This window comes from Protopterus annectens, chromosome 3.part0 (assembly GCF_019279795.1).
Source record: "Protopterus annectens isolate FY-2018-M chromosome 3.part0, PAN1.0, whole genome shotgun sequence".
In the NCBI taxonomy this organism is placed as follows: Eukaryota; Metazoa; Chordata; order Ceratodontiformes; family Protopteridae; genus Protopterus; species Protopterus annectens.
This window is the reverse complement of record NC_056731.1, coordinates 1,477,033,440-1,477,049,654: the sequence shown is the minus strand read 5'-3', so window position 1 is coordinate 1,477,049,654 and position 16,215 is coordinate 1,477,033,440.

The following is a 16,215-nucleotide window of genomic DNA, read 5'->3' as shown; positions in this document are numbered from 1 at the left end:
AATCAACAGTACAAAATATGACAGAAACCAGACCATTCTGCAAAATCAAGGACAGATGAAAAGCCACTGTAGTACTTATGCAGTGTGTCCTCCCCATCCAAGGTAGATACAACTACTCCTTGCCTTGCTTGGACACATCCAGAGTCACTACATGGGGAGTGGGTGCAACAAGCATGTCACAATTTGAAATCTCTCTGGCTGACTGTGTTGGCCCTGACACATTTGTCATACCTCTCTCAACTTCAAGAGCAAGAAATCTGGACAAAGCCATACACAGAAGTGGGACAAAGGCACAACAATAAGGACAATTTTTAAATATTGCTCTAATAAACTTAGAAAGATAATAGAACAGGTCTTGCATTAGTATGAATTTTCTGAAGGGTATAAAATCTGAAACTCAAATGTCTGTCATTTTCTAACTTCAGTCTTTAGTGATTTGTCACTAATTTGCCAAAAACACAATTTTATGAAAAATGGACCAAAAATGTGATGCAAAAATATAAAATAGACACACAATACAGCTTCTACCTGTCAAAGAAGGGACACTTTAATATTAGTACTGCTACCTTGAGCAGCTGACAAAATAAAAGAATCTACATGCATTTCAAGTAATCTATAACTTTGATTATTACAGTTATTTCTTAATTGTAAACCCTCCATGTTTTCTTCCAAAATTGCTATTTTATGGAGGGATTATTAGGGGAAGAGCAACATTTTGAGCCAAAAATTGGGGACAGTTGAGAGGTTGGCTATGCCTAATTCTATAAAGCAATTTATTTGCATGTACCTCTCAACCTGTTAATGCAGTAAATCTGAACAAGGCCAAATATATTGGGGGCACATATAAACAGTACTAAAATTGCTCTTGTATAAATTGAGACAGTTGATAGAACGGCTCTTACTTTAACATGCATTTTTATGAAGGTTATGAAGTCTGAAACTTATTATTTAGTGACTTCTGGCAAATCATTTAGGAATTAAAACTACAAATTTTATGAACAACAAACCAAAAATAAGAAGCAAAATCTATTCATTCTTTGAAAATCTGGACAGTTGGGAGGTATAGTTCAGCTGGGCCTGTCTGAGTTTGCTGCCCTTCCCCCCCCTGACAAAATAATGGTTGAACTGGAGCCTCTGCAGCCATTCCAATTAACCTTTACTTGGCTATTTCACTCCATTTACCATAAACACTAATGTGCATACTGCTTTACTTCAATGATTGGACTTCATTTGAAAGTTTTATTTTGTATTTTACAGCACAAACATTAAGTCATCTGTTAAACAAAGCAATGCAGTCTCACAATGAAAACTTAGCATTAAAACTTCTCTGCCCTTGAAACTCACATTCATTGAAACAGCATTGAAACCCACATTCAAAGAAAATACATTTTGCCAGTGGCAGATAAAGATTAATTTTGGGCTGTTTTCGAATCATAGGCCCCTTGCATATGAAACATACATGTGCTCTTTGATACACCTTCCTCATTGTACTAAAAATTATATTCCTTGTACAATACAGTACACTTGTTAGAGGGTGTTTTAAATTTGTTTTGAACATTTTTCCAGTAAGCAATGAAACAAAACATATGCACCCATAATGGCAAAACTGCCCAGTTGAGAACATTTATCATAAAAAAAGTCTACTCAGACTTCCACAGTCCACCATTATTAAAAATATACACAATTCTACAGTCCACCATTATTAGTAAATATGCACAATTCCACAGTCCACCATTATTAGTAAATATGCACAATTCTACAGTCCACCATTATCAGTAAATATGCACAATTCTACAGTGCACCTTTATCAGTAAATATGCACAATTCTACAGTCCATATTCAGTGAATTCAGTTCTTGCCATAGCTGTCAACCTTAGCACAAAACCTGGACGAAGCCAATAATGGGGAATACAGTCCCAAAAATAGGGACAAATTTAAAATATTCATCTTATAAACTTAGAAAATTGCTAGAAAAAAAGGTTGTGCTACTATGTATTCTGAAGAACATGTAGTTTGAAATTCAAATGCCGGTCAATTTTACTGCGGACAGAACAAAAACAATTTTCAGCAGAGAATACTGCAGACACGTAAAATGGCAGGGCATCAGAGCAAATCCACACAAACACAGAGAGGAGATGCAGACTCACACAGAAGCCACCCCAACCAAGAATCAAACCAGAAAACCTATAGCTGTGAGGCAACAATACTACCACTGCACCATCAAATCTGCAAGGAATTAAACATTCAGAAACCTGAAGTCTGAAATTCAAATGCCTGTCAATTTTACTGCGGACAGAACAAAAGCAATTTTCAGCAGAGATGCAGGGATTAATACTGCAGACACGTCTTTGTAAAATGGCAGGGCACCAGAGCAAATCCACACAAATACAGGGAGGAGATGCAGACAGAAGCCACCCCAACCAAGAATCAAACCAGAAAACCTATAGTTGTGAGGTAACAATACTATCACTGCACCATCAATTATACAAGGAATTAAACATTCAGAAACCTGAAGTCTGAAATTCAAATGCCTGTCAATTTTACTGCGGACAGAACAAAACAATTTTCAGCAGAGACGAGGGATTAAAACTGCAGACACATCTTTGTAAAATGGCAGGGCACCAGAGCAAATCCACACAAACACAGGCAGGAGATGCAGACTCCAAACAGAAGCCACCCCAACCAAGAATCAAACCAGAAATCCTATAGCTGTGAGGCAACAATACTACCACCACCACCAATTATGCATGGAATTAAACATTCAGAAACCTGAAGTCTGAAATTCAAATGCCTGTCAATTTTACTGCGGACAGAACAAAACCAATTTTTAGCAGGATTAAAACTGCAGACACGTCTTTGTAAAATGTCAGGGCACCAGAGCAAATCCACACAAAGACAGGGAGGAGATGCAGACTCCACACAATAGCCAACCCAACCAAGAATCAAACCAGAAAACCTATAGCTGTGAGGCAACAATACTACCACCGCACCATCAATTATGCAAGGAATTAAACATTCAGAAACCTGAAGTCTGAAATTCAAATGCCTGTCAATTTTACTGCGGACAGAACAAAACCAATTTTCAGCAGGGATTAAACTGCAGACACGTCTTTGTAAAATGGCAGGGCACCAGAGCAAATCCACACAAACACATGGAGGAGATGCAGACTCCACAGACCCAACCAAGAATCAAACCAGAAAACCTATAGCTGTGAGGCAACAATACTACCACCGCACCATCAATTATGCAAGGAATTAAACATTCAGAAACCTGAAGTCTGAAATTCAAATGCCTGTCAATTTTACTGCGGACAGAACAAAACCAATTTTCAGCAGGGATTAAAACTGCAGACACGTCTTTGTAAAATGGCAGGGCACCAGAGCAAATCCACACAAACACATGGAGAAGATGCAGACTCCACACAGAAGCCACCCCAACCAAGAATCAAACCAGAAAACCTATAGCTGTGAGGCAACAATACTACCACTGCACCATCAAATACGCAAGGAATTAAACATTCAGAAACCCTTAAGTCTGAAATTCAAATGCCTGTCAATTTTATTTAACATTTTTTAATCAGGACAGTCTGACTTGGAACAAATAAACAATTTTCAGCAGAGGCCCAGGAAGAAATAATGCAGACATGTCTTTGTAACATGGGAGGGCACAAAAGCAAACCCACACAAACACAGGGAGAATATACAGACCCCACAAAGAAGGAACCCCACCCAAGAATCAAACCCAAGAACCTGCAGCTGTGAGGCAACAATGCTACTACTACACCATCAAATATCAAGCATTGCAACATTTACAAACCACAGATATTATGAGGAACAGATCAGATCGAATATGAGGTAAAAATCTGAAATTTTTTTACAAATGGTGGTGGGTAGGGAACTCAAGTCTTTAACACCTGCATACAGGGTACAGGGTTCAAGCCTGAGGCATTCCCTACCACACCACCATAAGCACCTGGGGCATTTTCACACACACACACACACACACACTCCTTTACTTATGCACTCTACAGGCACCTACAATAATGCATGGGTCGTGCTATCCCAAGCAAAACCAAGACTCACTCCTCCAAGAAAAGGAAGCCAGTCTGGTGGACCCCTGCCATAAACAAGCTATACAATAGAAGGAGGAAACTAGTACAGAAAAGAGTAAAATCCTAAGAGGGGAAAGCATCCCTGATCAGTATCAGTAAGAAACTACAATCTCTCATAAAATAATCCAAAGCTAGCTTTGAAAGAAAAAGCCACAAGGCATTCTTTAGCTATGTCAAGAATCTAAGTGGCAATTCCCAGATCTGCTCGGAGTTAGTGCAGAATGGCACATAATACACTGAACCGACCGATATCGCCAACATCCTGGCAGACAGGTTCAGTGCAAACTTCACCCTCCTCTCGCACCCAATAGGGCCCATAACCATACTAGAAGAATGTAGTGCCCCTGAAATCACAGACACTCAGGTTAAAACAGCCCTCTCCAAAGCCAAAAACACAGCATCAATGGGACCAGACATTGTGCCAGGCTGCGTCCTACATGAGGTCAAAGATGAACTAACCCCTCACCTAAACACACTGTTCAAACCTCAGCCTCTCCGCAGGCTACATGCCCATAGAGTGGTGTACAGCAATGATTATTCCACTCCACAAAGGTGGAGCCACAACAAACCCCGGGAACTATCGCTCTATAAGCCTGACTAGCTTGGTCTGCAAGGCTATGGAGCACATCATCATGGAACTCATTAACAGAGACATTGGGAACCTCGAAACTCTGGACCCTACCCAGTTCAGCTTTGCTAAGGGCAGATCATGCCTCCTAAACCTGGTGGACTTCTTTGAGACAGTTACCAAGGCTATAGATGAGGGAAAGGTGGTCCACACAGCCTACCTAGACCTTACAAAGGCCTTCAACACCATTCCCCATTCTGGTATTATAGACAAGCTCACCAGCCTGAACATAAACCCCTACGTCACGAGTTGGGCTGCCAACTGGCTCACAGACAGAACCCACATGGTAAGAGTTGCAGGAGCTAGGTCTGACTCTAAACCAGTTGCAAGTGGCGTTCCCCAGGGCTCAGTCTTAGGACCCCTCCTGTTCGGCATATACTTCTCAGACGTACAGGCAAGCATAGGAGGACTATGGCTGACCAAGTTCGCAGATGACTGCAAACTAGTGACTATAACTGACTCTCTGGCTGACACAGACATCCTCCAAAAGGGTCTCACTGAGACAGCTATCTGGTGTCAAAACCATGGCCTCAAGCTAAATTCCAAAAAGTGCATAGTCATCCCCTTTGGAAAAAATCAAAGTACCCACAAATTACCACATAGGTGGTAGACCCCAAAATATGGAAGACAAAATAAAGGATCTGGGGACTCAAGTAGATAGTAATCTCTCCTTTGATAATCACATTGCCAAAGTGGTTAGAAAATCCTTCTATGTGGCCCACCTCATCACAAAAGGGTTTGCATCCAGATCAAAAGAGGTCATTGTGCCCCTCTACACATCACTCATCAGACCCATCATAGAGTACAACGCCCCATTTGGAATGTACCTTACAAGTCACCTGCAACAGCTAGAAAGACCACAGAAGTACCTCACCAAGAGGATCACTGGCCTCAAACAGTTGACCTATGCAGCTTGACTGAAGAAACTCCAGCTGTACTCGGTTGCATACCACCTACGCAGAAGTGGTCTCTGCCTGACAGCATTGATGGACATGCTCCACCTAAAGAAAATCGCATCCCCCTTGAGCCACATGCTCTAGGGATCTAAACCTCACCACAACAATAAATAGGATGTGCTGGATGGATAGATTCCTGTCCCAGAGAATTCCCGTGCTCTGGAACAAGATTCCAATCTACATTAGGCAGAGCTCCTCACTAACACTCTTCAAGAGAAACCTTGACAAGTGGATGGGAAACAGGAAGTTTACCCCAGGGATCACTTCAGTGGCTCTGCTGGACAGAGGCACAGGGAACTAATCTAAGGGAGTGGCGAAAGCCAACACATTCTGGCTAGGCTTATAAATGCCTTTGGGCAGATAGCCTAGTACCTACCTATGAACCTATGAACACATGCCATTCAGTGTATATAGTGTACAGCAACATGTATGGTTCTGTTCACACAAGCTGGATGTTACAAGACACTGTCATACTGTATGAGGAATGGATTATCTCAATTACTGTTAATTTCTCTGAACACAGTGCTGGCATGAATGTAATTTGAAAACAGTTTGGCTACATTATCAGCATGTGTTCATACTTTGCAATCCTAAGCCAAGATAATTCTTATTATACCATGACCCCCATTAATATTCCAAAACGTGCACGCTGATTGGCCAGCGTGCATGTTGTAAATTGACTTATACTAATGGAAAAAGGTCCGGTTGCCCGGACTTTTTCCATTAGTATGTCTTTTTTAAAACGTTAAAGGAGTTTAACATAGCGACACAGGTTTAAAAAAGCAACAGAGATCTCCATTGCTTATTTTAAAGCTGTCTCGCTATGTTAAACCCATTTAACATAGCGAAACAGTTTGTAAAAAGCAACGGAGATCTTGCTTTCTCCGTTGCTTTTTCAAAACTGTCTCGCTATGTTAAATGGGTTTAACATGGCGAGACAGCTTTAAAATAAGCAACGGAGCCGTTGCTTATTTTAAAGCTGTCTCGCTATGTTAAAACCATTTAACATAGCGAAACAGTAAAAAGCAACAGAGATATTGCTTTCTCCATTGCTTTTGCCCACAGCTCTGATGTACTGCGTAGGCATACACATGCGCAGTACATCAGAACTACGTGAATACCAGACAGCTGCGAAGGGCAGCAAGGAGTTATACAATGCCATTATTTAAGAAAAGTCTTTTTTCTTAAATAATGTCATTTATAATAACAATAACCACTTCTGGGTGTGGGTAATGCTGGATTTACCCACGGTTGGCTTTGTTTTGTCCCTCGGGCTTCGCCCTCGGGACCAAACCACGCCAACTGTGGGTAAATCCAGCATTACCCACACCCAGGCGTGGGTTATTGCTATAGTATACCATACCTCATCAGGATGATGCCATAACATTAACTCTTTTTAATGTCTGCACATGTGTTTACAGTTAAGATATGTTAGGTAAACAGACAGTTCTCGAGCTTAGAGTTTGGATGCAGGTTGTATCTCCAGTTTGAACCTCATGTGCTTCAATCTGTGCTCAAAGTTGTTAACACCTTAATCTTACAATGCCAACTGAGTATTTTGCTAAATGAAGATTCTTCAGAATAACAGTCTACCAAGTCTGTCATTTAATGTTTATCCTTGCTACTTAATTAATAATATTTAAATATTTTCTCTATTATTTCAGATGACAAGGACCGCAGTTAAAAGAGAGTGATGCATATCGAGCAGATGCAAAAGTTTAAAGAGCAGTGGAGGGAAAAAGGTTTGTTGAATATTTCATGTATATTATGAACTGAGATGCATATTCCACTCTTTTCAGGCCTGTAATTTTCAAAAAATGCATGTTTATGGATTAGAATGCAGGAATACCCATCATGCATCAATAAGCTAAGTGAAATCAGCAAATGGTAGCTGTCATTACAACTGTGTATAAATCTTGTAAGGTTGATGAATTTTTGTATTTTTGATCCATTTTGTCAGCACACATTTTTTTTAGAAATACATCTACAACATAAAGACCAATTTGTTTTGTGTATCTGACAGATTGTAAGATGAATGGTTTACATACAAATGCAAGGGTGGTGGCTATTCCTTCTGATGCATGGTTTGGTACACTCGTATGTTTGTCTGTATTTTTTTGATGTTTGATCTATTGTGCATAGCCTGCCTCTTCACAGAGTGAATGGATGTCTGTGGTAGCAGTGTTAGCACAGCTGTTTGCACACTGTGTGGCATGACTTTCAGTTCAACTTTGGTATTGCACCTCCCTCACAGAACATGTGGGTGTTTTTAAAAGCACTGCTTTTGACTAGGTTGACTGATATTTGAGCAGCTACCCTTTTGATAGCAGCAGGTTGTTGTTGTGCCTTTCGTCTTTTCCCGGTTAGGGGTCGCCACAGCGGAACTCTGGTCCGCTAATGATTGGCAGCAGATTTTTACATGCCGAGTTGTCAGCTCTGACATACAACCTTCAACGAAGGTAAGCCCATTCACGCATGTCTCCACACAGAAGACGCTCTAGCTGAGAATCGAACAGGACAACGCTGTGAGGCGACAACGCTACCGCAGCATCACCACCGCAGTTCTTTTGATAGCAGCAGGTAATAATCAGCAATCATGTTCCAAAACATTTTGTTTGTAAGCCTTCTGATTCCTGATCATTTTGGAGGAGAATGCATACAGCTGTACACATGCAATACTACGGTTAACAGATATATTACATTCTGATATGTGTATAGTTGTTTTGATTGAACATATCATATTGTTTTTATTGTTGCACTGCTCATACTAATGTGTGCTCAGCCAAATATCATGTTTCCTGTCTCAAAAGGTTGTCATATGTTCTGCCTATTGCCCACAATAGTCTCTGATGTTTTTCTCATCATGTATACAATGGCATGTTTTGTCCGCTCATATACATCATTGAATGCAGACAGTAAAATATATTTGTTGACCATTTATACTTTTTTTTAGTGCTAATGATGTGTGTGTGTGTGTGTGTGTGTGTGTGTGTGTGTGTGTGTGTGTGTAAGTATACAGAATTGACCAGGAAAGAATACTATTGTCCTTTTTTGAGTATGACATATCAGGCCATGAGTAACTCTGTCCATAATAGCTATCTCTCAATCCCTGTGTAAATTGTCATCATAACAATATTGTGTTGTGGTCTGTTTTTCATGGGATTGTTCTGTGGGATAGACATTTTGTTTTATTTTCTGTTGTGTTTTGCAGTTAATCTTTACAGAGCACAGTACCTGAGGGCATTAACCAGTCTGAAGACCATGATGTGCACATGCAAAGAGTTCCCTATTAGATGAATGAATAAGAATGCTTGACAGCTTTTAAGCGAAAGTTCATCTAATTGAAACCCGACAATGTCGAAACAAGGAGTTTTGAAAAGTTACACTTGGCCAGCCATGAAGAAGCCAAAGGCTGACATCAGAACGTTCACCCTGTCTTGCCGTTCTTACAGTCCTCCACTGCGGTGCAATCTCAGAGTTAGTATATTTAAGTAGGGGGCTGTGGGGGCACAGACTCCACATTGGGGGTGTGGGGGCAAAGCCCCCCACTTTATTTTGTTTGTCAATTTCATTTTGTTTTTTTGTTTTTTTTTTGGGGGGGGGGGGTTGTAGTGGTGTGCAGTATATTTATTTATTTATTGCATTTGTTGACCGGGAAAGTCCACTGGGCCTATGAAGAGCCCATTTTCAGTGCAGGCACGGGGAGAAAAGCTACACAATATTACAAAGCACCACAATATTACATACAAGAGACAATTAAATACAAATGAAACAAAGTTAATACATAGAAAATGTGCTTACAAAGCAAGTGTAAAAAGCATATATGTAACAGATAATGCACATTAACTATAAGCATGTTAACTACAAACAAAGGTCTCAGTCTGCTAGAGAGAAAAGGTAATAGATTCATAGGTTCATAGGTAGGTACTAGGCTATTGGCCCTAGGGCCTATATAAGCCTAGCCAAAAAGGTACGCTGGCTTTCGCCACCCAAGACAATTATTTTCCTGTGCCCCTATCGAGCAGAGCCACAGACGTGATCCCCTGGGTGAATCTCCTATTTCCCATCCAGTCATCAAGATTTTTCTTGAAGAGTGCTAATGAGGAGCTTTGTTTAATATAGATAGGTAGTTTGTTCCAGAGTATGGGAAGTCTCTGTGACAGTAATCTCCAGCATGTTCTATTCATTGTAGTGACAAGGTTTAGGTCCCTAGAGCGTGTAGCTCGGAGGGATTGGGATTTCTTTAAGTGGAGCATGTCCAACAGCTCTGGGTTTGACATAGCTTTCTATGTTAGGCAGAGATCACCTCTGAATAGGCCATATATGATGGAGTAAAGCTGGAGTTTTTTGAGGCGGGCTGCACAGGGCATCTGTTTGAGGCCAGTAACCCTCTTTGTGAGGTATTTCTGCAGCCTTTCCACTTGTTGTAGATGTCTTGTGAGGTACATACCAAAAGGGGCATTGTACTTTATAATGGGTCTAATGAGTGATGAGTATGGGGGGGCAATGACCTCTTTTTTCCTGGATGAGAAACCTTTTGTGATGAGGTGTGCCATGTAGAAGGATTTCCTGACTACTTTGGCGATGTGATTATCAAAGAAGAGACTACTGTCCACCTGTGTCCCAAGGTCTCTTATCACACTTTCAGTGTTAAGTAGACTACCACCTATGTGGTAGCTCATGGGTACAGAGTTTTTACCAAAGTGGATGACAATTCACTTTTTGGCATTGAGCTTGAGGCATGGCTTTGACACCAGGCATCTGTCTCTGTGAGACCCTTTTGTAGGATGTCCACATCATTAGGAGTTTTGATTATGGCTCCTAGTTTGCAGTTATCTGTGAACTTCATTAGTCAAAGACCTTCTGTGTTAGCCTGTACATCAGAAAAGTAGATACCAAACAAGAGAGGACCCAAGACTGAACCCTGTGGTACTCCACTTGTCACTGGTCTGAAGTCAGATTTGGAGTCTGCTACTTTCACAGTGTGGGTTCTGTCAGTGAGCCATTTGGCAACCCATCTTGTGACATAGGGATTTATACCTAGTTTAGTGAGTTTATCTATAATTCCAGAGTGGGGGATGGTGTCAAAAGCCTTAGCAAGATCTAGATAGGCTGTGTGAACCACCTTACCCTCATCTACAGCTTTGGTGACTGCTTCAAAGAAGTCTATCAGGTTTAGGAGACATGATCTGCCTTTTACAAACCAAAACTGGGTGGGGTCCAGAGTTTGGAGGTTACCAATGACTTTGTGTATAAGATCCATGATGATACATTCCATGGCCTTGCAGACCAGGCTCATTAGGCTAATGGGTGGTAGTTTCCAGGGTCCATGGTGGCTCCCCCTTTGTGGAGTGGGATAACTGTTGCTGTGCACCATTCAGTGGGCAAAAAGTCTGAGGTGAAGCTATGACTGAACATGGTGCTTAGGTGGGGATGCCAATTCATTCTGCAGTTCATGTAGAACACAGCCTGTGATGTTGTCAGGTCCAATGGATGTTGTGTTCTTGGCTTTGGAGAATGTGTTTTTTGCCTGTGCAGCCATGATTACAGGAACTTTGCATTCTTCCGGTATAGAGATGGACCCTTTAGGGGGTGAGAGTAGGGTAAAGTTAGCACTGAACCTATCTGCCAGGATGTTGGCAATATCAGTTGGTTCTGTATATTTAGTGCCAACTGCGCCATTGTGCTGTAACTCAGAGCAGATCTGAGTGTTGCCATTGAGATTCTTGACATAGCTATAGAATGCTTTGCAGTTGTCTTTAGAATCAGTGGTGATTTTGTTTTCATAACTAGCTTTGCAGGATTTTATGAGGGATCTCAGTTTCTTACTGAGGCTGACCAGGGAGTTCCTCCATCATGGGATTTTACTCTTTTTTGCAATAGTTTATTTCTTCTGTTGTTGAGTTTGTTTATGGCAGGGGACCACCAGATTGGCTTTCTTTTTTTGGAGGATAGCATCTTGGTTCTGTTAGGGATTGCACGATCCATGTACTTGTGTAAGTGCTTATAAAGTGCATTTGTGGAGGATTCAGCAGTCGTACTTCTATTGTCCATCTGCATGGGTGTCGTTAAGTTTGCCATTTCTGTCTTAAGAAGCATGAAGTTGGCTTTGTAGATTTTTTTACAGAGGTTTCCCTAATGGGGGGTTGGGGCGGGATGTGGATCTCTAGGGTGATTAGATTTTGGTCGGATCTGACCAATTGACCTCTGGTGTGGAGCACCAGTCGCCCATGTTGGTAATGACCAGGTCTAGGATATTGCTGCCCCTGGTGGGGGTGTGGATAAGTTGATCCAAGGCATTGGAATTTATGAATTCAGAAAACATTGATAAAAAGAGTTGGTACATGAGTAGTTTTCCTAGTTAATGGTGGGGTAATTGAATTAATGGTGATGAATGTAACGTGGGAGGTCAATATCAAGTGAAAGAAAGTTATAGTAGAAGAGGTAAAATGTGATGATGTGATAGTAGATATAGCAAAGTAAATAGAAATCAATTGTGAGCAGAAAATGATACCGAAGTATGTGGGTTAAGAGGAAAAGTATAGGTATGTAGTAGTGTGGGGCTAGAAGCAAAGGAGTTTAGATATACAGGTACAAAGCAGGAGAGAAAAGAATGAGTTAGAAGTATGAAGTAAGTGGGAGAGAGAAACAGGAAGGTAATAGACAAGAGTTGAAGAGACTACTAATAAAGGTTGATAGTGATAGGGTTCTAGAGTGGGATATCAGGAGTTTGGGTGTTTTGGTGGGGTACAGGAGCATATCCAGTGAGAGAGGAGATGTACTTTTAAGGCCTTTTTGAAGAAGGCAGGATTGCTGATAATTCTGAGAGAGGGAGGAAGAGCATTCCATAGCTTGGAAATGGCATAGGAATATAGCATTTTGCCAGCTGAGAGTTTGGGTTTCTCTATAGACAGTAACATTTTGTTTTCTGACCTGTGGTGGCGAGTGGGATGGTATGTGGCCAGTATGGATGACAGGGAAGGGATGCTTTCTGGTTGGAAGACTAACTTGTGGGCTGTGGTTAATTGTAGGTAAGTAAGGTGCTGGGGAGATTCTAGCCAATTGAGTTGATGCAGTGAAGAGCAGTGGTGTGTAGAGTATTTTGAGTTTGTAGCAAATTTGGTGATTTTATTGTAGCAGGAGTCAAGCTTACTTTTTACGGAGGATTGTAGGTTGGTGAAGATGGGGGCACCATACAGCTGAGTAGGGAGAAGAAATGAAGAGGCTAGGGCCTTTTTAATAGAGAGGCTGAGGAAGAAGTTGTGCTTGTATAGGGCACCAAGCTTTTGATGTGTCCTCTTGATGTTACTGTGGATTTGAAGGTCAAAAGTTAAATTGTCATCGATAATGACTCCTAGCAATTTTGTACTAAGGACAACTTCTAAGACAGTGTTGTATTGAGAAGTGACAGTAAATAGAGATTTGTCGATAGGGCTAGTTTTTGAGGGGTAAATAATAGGAGTTTAGTTTTATTGGGGTTAAGGGCTAGGTGATTCTTGGACATCCAGTCCTCAATAGAGTTGAATGCTTCTTGGGTCAGATACTGTAATTTGGTGAGAGATTTTAAGGAGCAGATTATTGTTGAGCCATCAGCATATTGGATGATGGAACTATGTGTTAGAGTTTGATGGAAGTTGTTGACAAATATGCTGAAAAGGAGGGCACCCAGTATTCAAACCTGGAGAACACCTGTATTTGTAGGGATGAAAGGGGAGGAGGAGTGTTGCCATTTGGTGGATTGCTGCCTGTTATTGAGGTAGTTGGTAAACCATTGAAGGGTGGGGGGATAATCCTAGGTTAGAGAGTTTGGTAGTTAGTAGAGAATGTGAAATGGTGTCAAATGCCTTAGAAAGATCGAGAAAGAGAGCCGAGACTAAGGAGCCAGCATCATGAGCTTTATTAACTGTATGTATAAAGGAAATAAGGGCAGTGTTGGTGCTATGGCTGGGCCTGAAGCCATGTTGAGTGGGAGAAAGCAGTTGGTGTTTTACTAAGTGATTTAGGTGCTGAGTGTGAATACATTTCTCAAGTATTTTAGAGATGGGGAGAGAATGGCTATAGGATGGAAGTTTGTAATGTCTGAGTTATTGCTACCTTTGTGCAGAGGGATGACAAATGCTTTCTTCCAGATGTCTGGAATGCAGGATTCTTGAATTGACCTATTGAGGAGGATGCTAATAGTGTAGGCGATCTAAGGGGCTGCTAGTTTTAGATATTCTGAAGGTAAATTATCAGGGGCATTTGTACAAGGTTTTACTTTCAGCAGACGTTTGTGGATGATGGTTATATGAATGGGTGATAGAGAGAAGTTGGGTAGGGTGTTTGAAGTATTGTGTGATGATGGTGGTCCTATAGTGCCTGGGTTGATGGGTGGGAAGATGGTTGTAAGCTTGGTGATGGTATCGATAAAATATGTATTGAAGAGTGTAGCTAGCTCAGAGGGGGTTTTATCTGGGTTTCAGCATGGAGTATTATTATTGCCTGAGTGGAGTAGGGAATTAATGGTGCCCCAGAATTTCTTGGGATTTTATTTATTCTGGTCTTGCATAGATAGGAAGTATTATTTTTTGTTTTTGGCAACTAAACTTTTAGTTTGATTTCAAAGTTGTTTGTAATGATTGAAGTTGGAGGGTGTTTTGTATTTTTGTCAGGATTTCCAGGCACTATCCCTAGAGGATATGAGTTGCTTTGTGGCTTTTGACAGCTAGCAGGCATGCTTAGATTTGACTCTCTTTAGTCTGAGGGGGGCAAGACTATTTAGGGTTTGTAGAAATGTAGAATTGAAGAATTCCACAGCTTCATTGAGTGACAGAGATTTTAGTGGGCTCCGGTTTGTTTCCTGCAGTATGTCATTGAGGGTATCATGGGAGAAATGAGACAAATCTCTGGAATATCTATATTGGTGAAGGCTGGGTGTAGAGGTGTGCTTGCATAAAATGAATGCTGGACAGTGGTTGCTGATACTGTCTGGGAGAGTGCCTGAGGAAGAGATTTTGTCTGGTTCAGAAACCAGGATCCAGTCCAATGTTGACCCTTTGTTATTGTTTTTGTCTGGTTTGGTAATATCAGATATAAGTTGGGAGTAAGTATAGAGGTTGATATTTGTTGAGGATTTTTTATTGGTGATATCTAGCCAATTGATACTGACATCATCTAGAATGATAGTTTTGTTTTGTATGTTGAGGCTTGTCCAGGCTAGAATGTGTTCTAGAATAGGGCAGTTATTACCTGGGGGAATGTATATAACTATAATGCAAAGGCTTTTTCTGCTATTAAGTTTGAGGAAAGTAACTAATAGCTCAGCAGAAGGGAAAGGGTGAAAAGGCTTAGAGTAAGGAATGACTGTATAGGTGCTTGGGTATAGTAAAGCAACATCACCTCCTTTTTTGTGGAGTCTATCTGATCTGAGGCAGGAGATGTTTGGGGGAAGAATTTTGGAATCTTTGATCTCTGGCTTTAGCCAAGTTTCAGTGAGGGCAAAGTCTGGTTTGTGTTGGTTTAGCCATGCATGCAGGTGGGGAATTTTGTTCCTAATGCTCTGGAGATTAACAGTGGTAAAGTTTAAACATTTTGTGTAGCTAGGAGAGTTATGAGAAGGGGGAGTAGGGCCTGGATTTAGGTGTATGTCACCACAGAGGGTTAATTTACAAAGAATAGGGAAGTAGCTAAGGAGAGCCTTTTTTGTGTAGTTGATGTGTTTGTGATCTCAGTGAGAAATAGTGCTATGTTGTGTGAGGAGCAGACTAATTTTCTTTTATAGTATAGGGTTAGTTGGATATAGGCTAGACAGATAGTGTAGCTAGGTATGGTGTGATAGTGAGTTGATGTTGTGGGGGAGGGTGAGGAAGGAAGGAAGATAGGTTGTATGATATGAAGTTAGTGTAAGTAGGAGAGAGAATTGGAGAGTGAATGTGAGAAGAAAGATGTTGAACAGAAGAGACATAGTTGAGTTATTTAACTATAAGAGGCTAAGGTGTAAGTTGTTGAGAGTGGGTGAGAGGTAGTGGATAGGTAGGGTACAGGAGTGTATGGCAGTTTTGGATGTATAATTGTATGGAGGAGAAAATGATATACTGAAAGTTGGTAGGGATTGGTTAATTAAGGAGTGAGGTGGGGTAAAGGGATGGAGGTGGGTTGGGAATAGAGGAGTGTCTGCAAGAGGAGAACTGGTAGTGGGAGGAGTTTGTAGATGAAGTCATGTAATTGGAGGTAGGGAGCGAGTGGTGTTGTGAGAGGTGGTACTTAGGAGGGCTGTGGTGTGGGATATGGTAGTTTGGGAATTGTGGGAGGTGTTCTGAGGTGGGGTTGTGTGATTTGTGGTGGGTGTTGTAGGGTGAGGTATAAATGTAATTGATATGGGTGCGTGTGAGAATGGGGGTAGGGTAGGGGAGCAAAGTGAGCCCAAGGGTAGCGAGGGCGAATGGACAGGTCCTGCACCCACTAGAAGAGGCAAGAGTCCCACCAAAAACAATCAGTTTGGAGGGATTAAGGTTTCAAATGGCTGTATCAGGTAGGTGGA